At 62.1% G+C, this 12,782-nt stretch overlaps 1 pseudogene; it reads left to right on the forward strand.

Moving 5' to 3' along the window:
• Positions 1 to 989: 989 nt before the first annotated feature.
• LOC147984966 (uncharacterized) lies at positions 990 to 3,534 on the forward strand (annotated as a pseudogene).
• Positions 3,535 to 12,782: the final 9,248 nt, after the last annotated feature.

The raw sequence follows: 12,782 nt of genomic DNA on the forward strand, positions 1-12,782 counted from the left end.
TGCCATGGCCTGTGCTTGCCCCCTTTGCACCAAAGGTGAAACAAGGACACTGCGCAGGCCGACGCCCGCCTGGTCTCGATCGTCATGGCTTGCGTCATGGGCTCCTCGCGAGGTATCCCCGCCTTGATCTCTCCGCCTCCTCGCGAGCCTGCCTGATGAGTCTTCCTCTGAGGAAGCTTCCGGTTGTCCGCCCCGCGAGGCTTGGCCCCTCGCGAGGGTCTTGAGCTTGAGCTGATGAAGATGGGCCGCGCTGGGCCCCCACATGAGCCACGCCGCAGGCAGGCAAGTCTGGGGACCCCCGTTCCCAGAACGCCGACAGTAGCCCCCGGGCCCAAGGCGCGCCCGGGTTTGGCCTAGGAGGGAAGTGAAGGGGCGAGCGCAAAGCGCCGCAGGCCCCAACAGCCTGCGGCCTTGGGCGCCGCGTGGCGACTAATTGGACGTGGGCGTGTGCGCTTCCCCATGATGCCTTATTACGCGCCCGGCTAAGCGGACCCGTAGTTGCACACAGTTGTTCCTCCTTTCCACTGCTCGCTTGCCTCCTACCCTCCCTTCTTCTTCGAGCTCCAGCCTCCGCCGCCAATCCGGCTCGAGTTCTTCCTCCTCTTCTCCGCCGTGGCACCGTCGAAGAAAGGAAGGGTCCGCTCCACCCTTGCAACTATCTTCAACGAGTGCGGCAGGACCACGGCCTGGCCTGCTTCCCATGCCTCCCTTGATAGGATCGTCACGGAGGTCCGATTCTTCGCTGATACCCTATGGACGGGTCTGGTTCCCCCTTTTTCGGCCTTCTTCAATGAGGTGCTCTCCCATTATCAGATCCGCATGATGCACCTCGGGTCGGAGTCCATTACTCTTCTAGCTGTCTTTGCTTTTGTTTGCGAGGCGATGATAGGCATTCCCCCTTCCGTGGCCCTGCTGCGCCACTTCTTTTCCTTGCTCCTGAGCGATCCACTCAGTGCTCAGGGTGTGTGAGCTTCCTGGCCATGCTAGAGATGGCCACTTCAGGTATCAACTTCGGCCTTCCTCCTTCTGAGGCCAGGTTCAGAGAGCGGTGGCTATACGTGGACGTTGGAGTGCCCAACCCTCTGCTCTCGCACCCGACCTCGCCTGTTGTTCCTCACGCAGGTTGGGACCATGAGGTGCTCGCGAGCCCCTGGCTTGCCTTCGTCTGGCGCCGCTTCCAGAGTTTGAGGGCGCTCAATGTGACAGCGCCCAAGTTGGCGAAGGAGTTCCTCCAATGTTGCATTGCTCCTCTTCAGCGCCACTCTCGCCGGATGTGGGACTTTGCGGGGCATCGAGACTGCATGCGGCTTCAGGAGGAGGACTTGGCACCTAAAGTGCTGCGGACGGTGCTCAGGGTCTTGACTGGCGATCCTTCCCCCGGCAGCCTTCGGAGCAATGGTATCCTCTTGTATCTTTGCTCTGGCCGGGCCGATTTTGTGAGGCAGATGCCCAGCTTCGACGAGTGTGGACTGCGCCCGACTGGCTTCATGGGGCCCCGCGAGAACCCAGCCGCCGTGGTTGCTTCCCCTGCAGCCCACAGCAGTCCTTCCTCGGGCGATAGGGCGGGGAGACGAGAACCGGTGAGCATTGAGGCGCCCGATGTCGAGGTGCCGATGCCGCGAGAAGCCTCGAAGGCGGCGTCTCCCGAGGCCCGCCCTGGAGCGGCGACAAGTGCGGAGTCGCGAACCATGGTTCCCGTGGCCGGGGCTTCCAAGCCCCCAGCCGTTCCTTGTGAGGCGACGCCTGACGGCGCCCTCCAGGCTGACTCCTCCAGCGCTGATCATCTTGATGCTTCTTCCGCACCAGGGGCCGATCCCCGCACCGGGCGCTTAGGTCGGTTCCGGGTAGACTTTGAGGCCCTCCGCAAGAGGAAGGAGGCCTTGGGTGGCAACGACCATCCTTGCCGCTTGTTGAAGCGCAGGAAGTACTTCTCCATGGACGAGTAAGTCTTCTTCTTTCCTTGCTCGTTTGCTTTGCTATCCCTGTGACTGATTGTGGCCCTTTCAGGCCCTACCCTACGGAACCCGCTGAGCCAGCCCTGGAGCCATCCCCCCAAGCTTCGCCTTCTCTGCTAGCCCTGGGCTCACCGTGTTGGAGCGGCACCCCTGTTGCCAGACCAGTTGGTGGAGTGGTCTGTTCCATAGGGCACCTCGAGCCTGCGTGCCTGCGCGCCCGCTGTCCTTTCTTCATGAGTCCTCCTGGGGCACATCTGGCTTGCCCCGCGTTCCTCCTCTGATCATAGATGGTGAATGGCTGAAGTCTGTCTTTGGCTCCTCCCCCGTGGGTGGACCGGCGCCAGGACGGATACCCAGAGAGGTCCGTTCGGCGGTGGCTAGGGCGCCAGCCCCCAGCCCCGTGCCGGGAGGGAGCCTGCCGCCTCGGGGTCCTCTGCATGCCCCAGTGGAAGAGGGTGATGCAGAAGACGTGCTCAGGCGCGCTCGGGAGCGACGCACCCTTCGCAAAGAGTTCCTCCAGAGGGTGGCGGATGCGGTGAGCCGGATCGGGGCAGAGCTTGCTGACGAGGATGCGCGCCTTGAGGCCGAAGGTTTGCGCCTTGCTGAGGAGAGACGCAAACAAAAGGTAGCCATCGCCCTTGTGCGTCACCAACGTGATCTCAAAAAAGCGAAGGCTGAAGCGTCGCTGGCAGCTTCGCGGGAGGCCTTCTCCCAGGCCGTCGAGGAGGCTCGGGAAGCAGACCGACGGCGCAAGGATGCGGAGGAGCGCGCGTGGGAGCTCCTGGCCTGGGCAACTCCGTGGAGCAGCAAGTGGAACTGTGTTAGGCGGCCCTTGAGTCGATGGAGGGGGCCCCTGTTGATCGGGCGGAGCTTCTGAAGTGCGAGGAGGCGCTGACGCTGGAGGCCGCTGAGCGCAACCTTGATTTTGAGCGGTTGGAGACGAGGGAGCGCCTGGTGGCTCGGGCGGAGGATGACGTTGCCGTGCGCGAAGCCCGGGCCCAGGAAGAAGTCGATCGCCGCGTGGCGGAAGCTCGCTCAGCCTTCGAGCGTGAATACGAGGCGAGGTTGGGGATGATCAAGGCCGAGGCTGAGGGCAGGACCGAAGCCCTCAGGACCAAAATGGCCGAAGTGACACGGCGTGTGGACTCCTCCGCAACCGCCCTTAGCGCAGCATAGGCGGAGCTGTCCTCTTCCTGGGCCAAGCAGCTTCTTCTCCAACAGAGGGTTGATGATGCCGAGGCCATCGCGCAGCGGAATGAGGACGAGATCCGTCGGTGATGGGTCCTGGAGCATGAGCATGCCCCCATGCATCAAACGCTCAAAGAAAGGGCCAACACAGCTTTGGGCAATATCTGCGAGGCTGCCGCTAAGGAGCCACACGAGGTCAACTACGCCGACAACCTCCAGTTTTTCACCGATGTGGTGACGCTTGTAGAGAACCGCTCTGAAAGGTCCCGTTTGCTTGTCGAAGAGAGGAGCCGAGCCTTGCTCGGGAGTGCATTCTCCCGCTTCTTCAGCTATCTGCTAGACAGGGACCCCCACTTTGACTTCGACGCTGCGATCGCACCCATGCCCATAGCCGCCCGAGGTGCCCTGGCACGATGGGTGGAGGATAATGTGGACGCCCTCGTCAGGGCCTTTGCATCTGATGATGATGGCGTGGTCGTGGCCGCCAATGAAGGTAGTGTTGTGGACGAGCTTGGCACTGACGGAGATGCTGGCGGCGGCGGCAATGTCAACGATGCCAGCGATGCCTTCGAGGATGCCCAAGAAGACGCGGTGAGTGATATGTCCGACTGACCGCATGTCACTGCTATTTATCCTGCACGAAGAAGGCTCGGGCTTGTCCTTGAAGAATGTAAGAGCATTTTGGGAGGGGTAGCCCCTCATGTAAAGGTTTGCAATTAGTACCCTGGTAAGTATAATATTGCGTGTGAACTTAGTAGCTGGCCTGGTGATGAGTCAGCTGACATGTGTACCTTCTGACCCCGATGAGTCCTGAGCGGGCCTGCGGGGGCCGTCGTACCTCGGCTGTCGCCTGATTAACTTGTAGATTCCGCGATGAAGACCTCCGGAGAGGGTGCGGCAACAGCGGTCCCAGCTGTAAAACATGCCTGGCCCGGCCCGGCTCGCAAGGGGCTCGCGAGGGGGGGGGGCAGTCGACGCTAACTTTGGACGCAAAGCCGAAACCAGAACGCGAGAGATTGCTCGAACGATACTAAACACCCCTTCCCCCAAAAACATGCAAGCATCGAGCTCAAATCCAACTTAAATCCAAATCAAAGAACTTGTCAACAAGGAAATGCAAAAGCAAAAGGCCGCGTCCGGCACCTAGTCTAGTCTTCGACGTTTTCTCACCAGCGCGGAGCTAAGTGCTGCCACTGGGCGTGGGCGGGAGCCCCGAGGCCCGAGGGCGGCTCTCCGGAGAATCCGGGGCGTGTACAACCCCACTCATTATTACGTGAGAGTGTCACGGGCCTAGAGCTTCACAGGCACTGGGCGTTCTTCACAGGTACCGGCCTTGCTTCATATCGCCAGACGAGGGCCCCGCCTTGCGCCACACTCTGCCGCCATCGACGGCGATCGGAAACCAGGACGATGCCAATGAGGCAGAACGGTCGCCAGCGGTTCCCCCGACGACCACGGGTCACCTGCCGGGGGCAGGCCCTAGGGCACCTCCTCGGCAGTGGGCCTACCTCCTGAGAACGCCTTGCTCCGACCGTCGCGGGGACAAACCCGAATCTCGACCCCTCTCCTGCAGCCCCCTGCGCCCTCCTCCTGAGGGGTCTGAGACTGCAGAATTGGGGCAGCCACCTGCTGCGGAGACCTGTATCTCCTGCGACCAATGGTTAGCATAAGCTTGCTCCTGAGGGATGAGTGGTACCCGATAGTTGCCGCCGCCGGTGCGGTTGTCGAGGCTCTCCTGGGGTTCTCCAAAGAGCTCAGCTTCTGGCGTCTCCTCGCCCCATCCTGGCCCGAGGAATGAGCCATGATCTACTTCCAGCGCGCACCCCTGATCCACCATGCGAGGCACATAAGCATATGGGGCCACCGCCTCATGCGCCTGGCCGTAGCACCCTGTATGCCATGCAGCCTGGCTTGGAACACCGTCTTGGGGGTGATGGAGCGGTGGTCCGCCGAGGCCGAAGGCCGCGGCGTGCACCTCTTCGCTGGCCTGAGTGGGGGCTGGCGTGACTTGTCGCCCGGTGCCGGCGGAGGTGTTGGCGCTGGACGGGCCCTGGAGTCCATTGGAAGTCGCGTGCATGCGCATGATGCCACCATGCGGCCCGCCTCGGGTCTGGGGTGGTAGCTGGACGCAGAAAGGAGGTGTTCCTGAGGCGGCGGCATCCAGGAGCTCAGCTACTCGCTCCAACAACACGTCGCGGCCGCCCTCCATCAGTCAACACTGTAGCAGCTCTCGGGCCACCGTGAGCGCGGCCCTGGAATTCACTTGCTCCCGTCGGGTGTACGGCGCCGTGGCCGCGGCGTGGTCTGAGGCCGTTGCTGCGGCCCGCACCTATCGTGGTGTGGGGGCAGGCGGCGTCTGGCTGCGTCGCCCGTGCCCGGCAGCGCCTTGCGGAGCACGGGTTTCCTGAGGTGCAAGTTTGAGGTCGCCTTGGGCTAGTGCCACGGCGTGGGCAGGCCACGCTGCCCAGCGGTCGGCGTTGGCTGCCGGGTCGCTTAACATCTGAACGGCGAAGCGATGGAACGCGATGCGGAGGAAGAAGGATTCCGGCGCACCCCTACCTGGGGCGCCAAATGTCGGATTTCGGGTTCCGGCAGACCCTTGAGGTTCGAACACTGGGGTGCGCGCGGAGATCTCTCCCCTACTGATCTACGTCGAATCTCCTCGCGTGATCTAAGCTGGAGACAACGAACAACACAAGGGACACGAGGTTTATACTGGTTCGGGCCACAGTTATGGTGTAATACCCTACTCCAGTGTGTGGTGCGGTGGATTTCCTCAAGGGCTGATGATGAACAGTACAAGGGAAGAACATCCTCGCGAGAGGTGTTCTTGAGCTGGTGCGATGAACTGCTTGGGCGAGTTCAGCCGCCTCTCTCTCTCTCTCTGCTAGGGTTCTACCAGATCTCTAGATGATCCCCTACTCTGTGGTGGCTAGCTCTATTTATAGAGGCCCTGGGCCTCTCCCCAAATAATGAGCGGGAAGGGCGCCAACAATCGGCCATTTTGAAGGGGAACATGTAGTACAAGTTATCCCGACCAAAGGTGGTCTTCGGTTGCCAGAAGTACTGGTGATGACGCTGTCTTGGCCTCCGCGGTGACCTCCGCCCTGTCGCTCTACTGGTCTTGGTCTTGTTGCACCGAAATGGTAACCTTTGCCTGATGCCGTGGCCTGTGCTTGCCCCTTTGCACCAAAGGGGAAACAAGGACACTGCGCAGGCCGGCGCCCGCCTGGTCTAGATCGTCATGGCTTGCGTCACGGGCTCCTCGCGAGTATCCCCGCCTTGATCTCTCCGCCTCCTCGCGAGCCTACCTGATGAGTCTGCCTCTGAGGAAGCTTCCAGTCGTCCGCCCCGCGAGGTTTGGCCCCTCGCGAGGGTCTTGAGCTTGAGCTGATGAAGATGGGCCACGCTGGGCCCCCACTTGAGCCACGCCACAGGCCGCAGGCAGGCAAGTCTGGGGACCCCCGTTCCCAGAACGCCGCCAGTAGCCCCCGGGCCCAAGGCGCGCCCGGGCTTGGCCTAGCAGGGAAGCGAAGGGGCGAGCGCGAAGCGCCGCGGGCCCCAACAGCCTGCGGCCTTGGGCACCGCATGGCGACTGATTGGACGTGGGCGTGTGTGCTTCCCCACGACGCCTTATTACGCGCCCGGCTAAGCGGACCCGTAGTTGCACACAGTTGTTCCTCCTTTCGACTGCTCGCTTGCCTCCTACCCTCCCTTCTTCTTCGAGCTCCAGCCTCCGCCGCCAATCCGGCTCGAGTTCTTCCTCCTCTTCTCCGCCATGGCACCGTCGAAGAAAGGAAGGGGGAAGAATCCCGTGCCTTCGCCCCGCACACCTCCAGCGGCGACCCCCGCCGTCGCCCGGCCGATCATACTCAATCCGGAAGCTTTGGACAAGGTCCGCTCCGCCCTTGCAACTATCTTCAACGAGTGCGGCAGGACCACGGCCTGGCCTGCTTCCCATGCCTCCCTTGATAGGATCGTCACGGAGGTCCGATTCTTCGCCGATGCCCTATGGACGGGTCTGGTTCCCCCTTTTTCGGCCTTCTTCAATGCGGTGCTCTCCCATTATTAGATCCGCATGATGCACCTCGGGCAGGAGTCCATTACTCTTCTGGCTGTCTTTGCTTTTGTTTGCGAGGCGATGATAGGCATTCCCCCTTCCGTGGCCTTGCTGCGCCACTTATTTTCCTTGTGCCTGAGCGATCCCACTCAGTCCTCAGGGTGTGTGAGCTTCCTGGCCGTGCCAGAGACGGCCACTTCAGGGATCGACTTCGGCCTTCCTCCTTCTGAGGCCAGGTTCAGAGAGCGGTGGCTATACGTGGACGTTGGAGTGCCCAACCCTCTGCTCTCGTACCCGACCTCGCCTGCTGTTCCGCACGCGGGTTGGGACCATGAGGTGCTCGCGAGCCCCAAGCTTGCCTTCGTCTGGCGCCGCTTCCAGAGTTTGAGGGCGCTCAATGTGACAGCGCCCAAGGTGGTGAAGGAGTTCCTCCAATGTTGCATTGCTCCTCTTTAGCGCCACTCTCGCCGGATGTGGGACTTTGCGGGGCACAGAGACCGCATGCGGCTTCAGGAGGAGGACTTGGCGCCTAAAGTGCTGTGGACGGTGCTCAGGGTCTTGACTGGCGATCCTTCCCCCGGCATCCTTCGGAGCAATGGTATCCTCTTGTATCTTTGCTCTGGCCGGGCCGATTTTGTGAGGCAGATGCCCAGCTTCGACGAGTGGGGACTGCGCCCGGCTGGCTTCATGGGGCCCCGTGAGAACCCAGCCGCCGTGGTTGCTTCCCCTACCGCCCACAACGGTCCTTCCTCGGGCGACAGGGCGGGGATACGAGAACTGGCGAGGGTTGAGGCGCCCGATGTCGAGGTGCCGATGCCGCGAGAAGCCTCAAAGGCGGCGTCTCCCGAGGCCCGCCCTGGAGCGGCGACAAGTGCGGAGTCACGGCCCATGGTTCCTGAGGCCGGGGCTTCCGAGCCCCCAGCCGTTCCTCATGAGGCGACGCCTGACGGCGCCCTCCAGGCTGACTACTCCAGCACTGATCATCTTGACGCTTCTTCCTCACCAGGGGCCGACCCTCGCGCCGGGCGCTTAGGTCGGTTCCGGGTAGACTTCGAGGCCCTCCGCAAGAGGAAGGAGGCCTTGGGTGGCAACGACCGTCCTTGCGGCTTGTTGAAGCGCAGGAAGTACTTCGCCATGGACGAGTAAGTCTTCTTCTTTCCTTGCTCGTTTGCTTTGCTATCCCTGTGACTGATTGTGGCCCTTTCAGGCCCTGCCCTGCGGAACCCGCTGAGCCAGCCCGGGAGCCATCTCGCCAAGCTTCCCCTTCTCCGCTGGCCCTGGGCTCACCGTGCTCGAGCGGCACCCCTGCTGCCAGACCAGTTGGTGGAGTGGTCCGTTCCATAGGGCACCTCGAGCCTGCGCGCCCGCTGTCCTTTCTTCATGAGTCCTCCTGGGGCACATCTGGCTTGCCCCGTGTTCCTCCTCTGATCATAGATGGTGAATGGCTGAAGTCTGTCTTTGGCTCCTCCTCCGTGGGTGGACCGGCGCCAGGCCGGATTCCCAGAGAGGTCCGTTCGGCGGTGACTAGGGCGCCAGCCCCCAGCCCCGCACCGGGAGGGAGCCTGCGGCCTCGGGGTCCTCCGCATGCTCCGGTGGAAGAGGGTGATGCGGAAGACGTGCTCAGGCGCGCTCGAGAGCGATGCACCCTTCGTGAAGAGTTCCTCCAGAGGGCGGCGGATGCGGTGAGACAGATCGGGGCAAAGCTTGCTGATGAGGATGCGCGCCTCGAGGCCGAAGGTTTGCGCCTCGCTGAGGAGAGACGCAAACTAAAGGGAGCCATCGCCCTTGCGCATCACCAACGTGATCTCGAAAAAGCGAAGACTGAAGCGTCGCTGGCAGCTTCGCAGGAGGCCTACTCCCAGGCCGTCGAGGAGGCTCAAGAAGCAAACCGACGGCGCAAGGATGTGGAGGAGCGTGCATGGGAGCTCCTGGCCTGGGGCAACTCCCTGGAGCAGCAAGTGGAACTGCGCCAGGCGGCCCTTGAGTCGATGGAGGGGGCCCCTGTTGATTGGGCGGAGCTTCTGAAGCGCGAGGAGGCGCTGACGCTGGAGGCTGCTGAGCGCAACCCTGATCTTGAGCGGTTGGAGACGAGGGAGCGCCTGGTGGCTCGGGCGGAGGATGACGTTGCCATGCGCGAAGCCCGGGCCCAGGAAGAAGTCGATCGCTGCGTGGCGGCAGCTCGCTCAGCCTTCGAGCGTGAATACGAGGCGAGGTTGGGGCTGATCAAGGCTGAGGCTGAGGGCAGGACCGAAGCCCTCAGGACCAAACTGGCCGAAGTGACATGGCGTGTGGACTCCTCCGCAGCCACCCTCAGTGCAGCACAGGCGGAGCTGTCCTCTTCCCGGGCCGAGCAGCTTCTTTTCCAACAGAGGGTTGATGACGCCGAGGCCATCGCGCAGCGGAATGAGGACGAGATCCATCGGCGACTGGTCCTGGAGCGTGAGCATGCCCCCATGCTTCAAACGCTCAGAGAAAGGGCCAAACACAGCTTTGGGCAACATCTGCGAGGCTGCCGCTAAGGAGCCGCATGAGGTCAACTACGCCGGCAGCCTCCAGTTTTTCACCGATATGGTGACGCTTCTGGAGAACCGCTCCGAAAGGTCCCGTTGGCTTGTCGAAGAGAGGAGCCGAGCCTTGCTCGGGCGTGCATTCTCCCGCTTCTTCAGCTATCTGCTGGACAGGGACCCCCACTTTGACTTCGACGCTGCCATCGCACTCATGCCCATAGTCGTCCGGGGTGCCCTGGCGCGATGGGTGCAGGATAATGTGGACGCCCTCGTCAGGGCCTTTGCATCTAATGATGATGGCGTGGTCGTGGCCGCCAATGAAGGCAGTGTTGTGGACGAGCCTGGCCCTGACGGAGATGCTGGCGGCGGCGGCAATGTCAACGACGCCAGCGATGCCTCCGAGGATGCCCAAGAAGACGTGGTGAGTGATATGTTTGACTGACCGCATGTCACTGCTGTTTATCCTGCACGAAGAAGGCTCGGGCTTGGCCCTGAAGAATGTAAGATCATTTTGGGAGGGGTAGCCCCTCATGTAAAGGTTTGCAATTAGTACCCTGGTAAGTATAACATTGCGTGTGAACTTAGTAGCTGGCCTGGTGATGAGTCAGCTGACATGTGTACCTTCCGACCCCGACGAGTCCTGAGCGGGCCTACGGGGGCCGTCGTACCTCGGCTGTCGCCTGATTAACTTGTAGATTCCGCGATGAAGACCTCCGGAGAGGGTGCGGCAACATCGGTCCCAGCTGTAAAACGTGCATGGCCCGGCCCGGCTCGGCTCGCAAGGGGCTCGTGAGGGGGGGGGGGCAGTCGACGCTAACTTTGGACGCAAAGCCGAAACCAGAATGCGAGAGATTGCTCGTACGAGACTAAACACCCCTTCCCCCAAAAACACGCAAGCATCGAGATCAAATCCAACTTAAATCCAAATCGAAGAACTTGTCAACAAGAAAAGGCAAAAGCAAAAGGCCGCGTCCGGCACCTAGTCTAGTCTTCGACGTCTTCTCACCAGCGTGGAGCTAAGTGCTGCCACTGGGCGTGGGCGGGAGCCCCGAGGCCCGAGGGCGGCTCTCTGGAGACTCCGAGGCGTGTACAACCCCACTCATTATTACGTGAGAGTGTGACGGGCGGCAAGCTTCACAGGCACTGGGCGTTCTTCACAGGTACCGGCCTTGCTTCATATCGCCAGACGAGGGCCCCACCTTGCGCCACACTCTGCCGCCATCGATGGCGACCGGAAACCAGGACGACGCCAATGAGGTAGAGCGGTCGCCAGCGGTTCCCCCGATGACCACGGGTCCCCTGCCGGGGGCAGGCCCTGGGGCACCTCCCCGGCAGCGGGCCTACCTCCTGAGAACACCTTGCTCCGACCATCGCAGGGACGAACCCGAATCTCGGCCCCTCTCCTGCAGCCCCCTGCGCCCTCCTCCTGAGGGGTATGAGGCTGCAAAATTGGGGCAGACACCTGCTGCGGAGACCTATATCTCCTGCGACCCATGGTTAGCATAAGCTTGCTCCTGAGGGATGAGTGGTACCCCATAGTTGCCGCCGCCGGTGCGGTTGTCGAGGCTCTCCTAGGGTTCCCGAAAGAGCTCAGCTTCTGGCGTCTCCTCGCCCCATCCTGGCCGAGGAATGATCCATGATCTTCTTGCAGCGTGCAGCCCTGATCCACCATGCGGGGCACATAACCTTCTGGGGCCACCGCCTCATGCGCCTCGCCGTAGCACCCTGTATGCCATGCAGCCTGGCTTGGAACGTCGTCTGGGGGGTGATGGCGCGGCGGTCCGCCGAGGCCGAACGCCGCGGCGTGCACCTCTTCGCAGGCCTGAGAGGGGGCTGGCATGACTTGTCGCCCGGTGCTGGCGGAGGTGTTGGCACTGGACGGGCCCTGGAGTCCACTGGAAGTCGCGTGCGTGCGCACGATGCCACCATGCGGCCCGCCTCGGGTCTGGGGTGGCAGCTGGATGCAGAAAGGAGGTGTTCCTGAGGCGGCGACGTCCAGGAGCTCAGCTACTCGCTCCAACAACACGTCGCGGCCGGCCTCCAGCAGTCGGCACCGTAGCAGCTCTCAGGCCACCGTGAGCGCGGCCCTGGAATTCACTTGCTCCCGTCAGGTGTACGGCGCCGTGGCCGCGGTGTGGTCTGAGGCCCTTGCTGCGGCCAGCACCTGCCATGGTGTGAGGGCAGGCGGCGTCTGGCCGCGTCGCCCGTGCCCCGCAGCGCCCTGCGGAGCGCGGGTTTCCTGAGGCGCAAGGTTGAGGTCTCCCTGGGCTGGTGCCACGGCGTGCGCGGGCCACGCTGCCCAGAGGTCGGCGTTGGCTGCCGGGTCGCTTGACATCTGAACAGCGAAGCGATGGAACGCGATGCGGAGGAAGAAGGATTCCGGCGCACCCCTACCTGGCGTGCCAAATGTCGGATTTTGGGTTCCGGCAGACCCTTGAGGTTCGAACACTGGGGTGCGTGCGGAGATCTCTCCCCTACCGATCTACGTCCAATATCCTCACGTGATCTAAGCTGGAGACAACGAACAACACAAGGGACATGAGGTTTATACTGGTTCGGGCCACCGTTGTGGTGTAATACCCTACTCTATTGTGTGGTGTGGTGGATTGCCTCAAGGGCTGATGATGAACAGTACAAGGGAAGAACAGCCTCGTGAGAGGTGTTCTTGAGCTGGTGCGATGAACTGCTTGGGCGAGTTCAGCCGCCTCTCTCTCTCTCTGCTAGGGTTCTACCAGATCTCTAGATGATCCCCTACTCTGTGGTGGCTAGCTCTATTTATAGAGGCCCTGGGCCTCTCCCCAAATAATGAGCGGGAAGGGCGCCAACAATCGACCATTTTGAAGGGGAACATATAGTACAAGTTATCCTCACCAAAGGTGGTCTTCGGCTGCCAGAAGTACTGGTGATGACGCTGTCTTGGGCTCCACGGTGACCTCCGTCCTGCCGCTCTGCTGGTCTTGGTCTTGTAGCACCGGAATGGTAACCTTTGCCTGATGCCTTGGCCTGTGGTTGCCCCCTTTGCACCAAAGGGGAAACGAGGACACTGCGCAGGCCGGTGCCCGCCTGGCGCCC

This window comes from Triticum urartu, chromosome 2A, assembly GCF_056163025.1.
Source record: "Triticum urartu cultivar PI428250 chromosome 2A, HENAU_Tu73, whole genome shotgun sequence".
Lineage (NCBI taxonomy): Eukaryota > Viridiplantae > Streptophyta > Magnoliopsida > Poales > Poaceae > Triticum > Triticum urartu.